Source organism: Ornithorhynchus anatinus, chromosome X1 (assembly GCF_004115215.2).
Source record: "Ornithorhynchus anatinus isolate Pmale09 chromosome X1, mOrnAna1.pri.v4, whole genome shotgun sequence".
Classification (NCBI taxonomy): Eukaryota; Metazoa; Chordata; class Mammalia; order Monotremata; family Ornithorhynchidae; genus Ornithorhynchus; species Ornithorhynchus anatinus.
In genome coordinates this window covers 71,645,427-71,646,436 of record NC_041749.1, presented here as the reverse complement: position 1 = coordinate 71,646,436, position 1,010 = coordinate 71,645,427, and the positions used below count along the sequence as shown (strand labels likewise).

At 48.9% G+C, this 1,010-nt stretch overlaps 1 non-coding gene across 1 annotated transcript; it reads left to right on the top strand.

The window, feature by feature from the left end:
- The first annotated feature begins 661 nt into the window (after positions 1-661).
- On the top strand, positions 662-800 carry LOC114807245. Its single transcript, XR_003755297.1, has one exon. It is a non-coding gene; the product is annotated as a small nucleolar RNA SNORA7 (small nucleolar RNA).
- Positions 801-1,010: the final 210 nt, after the last annotated feature.

Below are 1,010 nucleotides of genomic sequence, written 5' to 3'. Positions count from 1 at the left end.
GGAGAGTACAATACAACAATAAACTGACACATTTCCTGTCCTCAACGAGCTTACAGTCTAGGGCTGGGGGAGGCAGACATTAATAAATTACAGATATGTACGTAAGTGTTGTGGGTCTGGGAACAGAGGGGAGAAAAAAGGGAGCAAGTCAGGGCGATGCAGAGGGGAGTGGGAGCAGAAGGGAGTGGAAGAAGAGGAAAGAGGAAAGGGGGGACTTAGGGAAGACCTCCTAGAGGAGATGTGCCTTCAATAAGGCTGTGAAGAGGGGGATAGAAATTGTCACTACTCCTGATACAAACCAGCAGCTGCCAACTGGCTGAAGCGGTCTGTGAAAATGGAAAGGTGCAATGTTCTTCAGTGATGTCTTATGCCATATGATGACGATGGTATTTGTTAAGCACTTACTATGTGTCAAGCACTGTTCTAAGCACTGGGTTAGGTTCAAGCTAATCAGGTTGGATGCAGTCCCTGTCCTATGTGGGGCTCACAGTCTTAATCCCAATTTTACAGATGAAGTAACTGAGGCACAGAGAAGTGAAGTGACTTACCCAAGGTCACACAACAGACAAGCGGCAGAGTCAGGATTAAAACCCAGGTCCTTCTGACTCCCAGGTCTGTGCTCTATCCATTAGGCCGTGCTGTTAGTTTGTAAGGTGTGGCTCCCCTCTCAGGGTCGCATCTGGAGAGTTTCCAGTACTCTACCAGTCTCGGCTACGGGAGGGAAGAGTCAAACAGAGGCCTACTCATTCCATTCCTAGCTTGACCAGTGGCTAGCGAGTGGAAGGCAATCTGCTACAAGTCAAAACTCACCCATGCTGGGCAGCAGCAGCATGGGAGAGAGTTGAGGGCAGAGACTCAAGTTGACTGCACGGAAGGAGGCAATGGTAAACCACTTCCATATTTTTACCAAGAAAACTCTACGGATACATTACCAGAACGATTGCAGGTGGAAAGCGGGGCATTCTGGGAGAGATGTGTCCGTGGTGTCGCTATGGGTCAGAAACAACTCG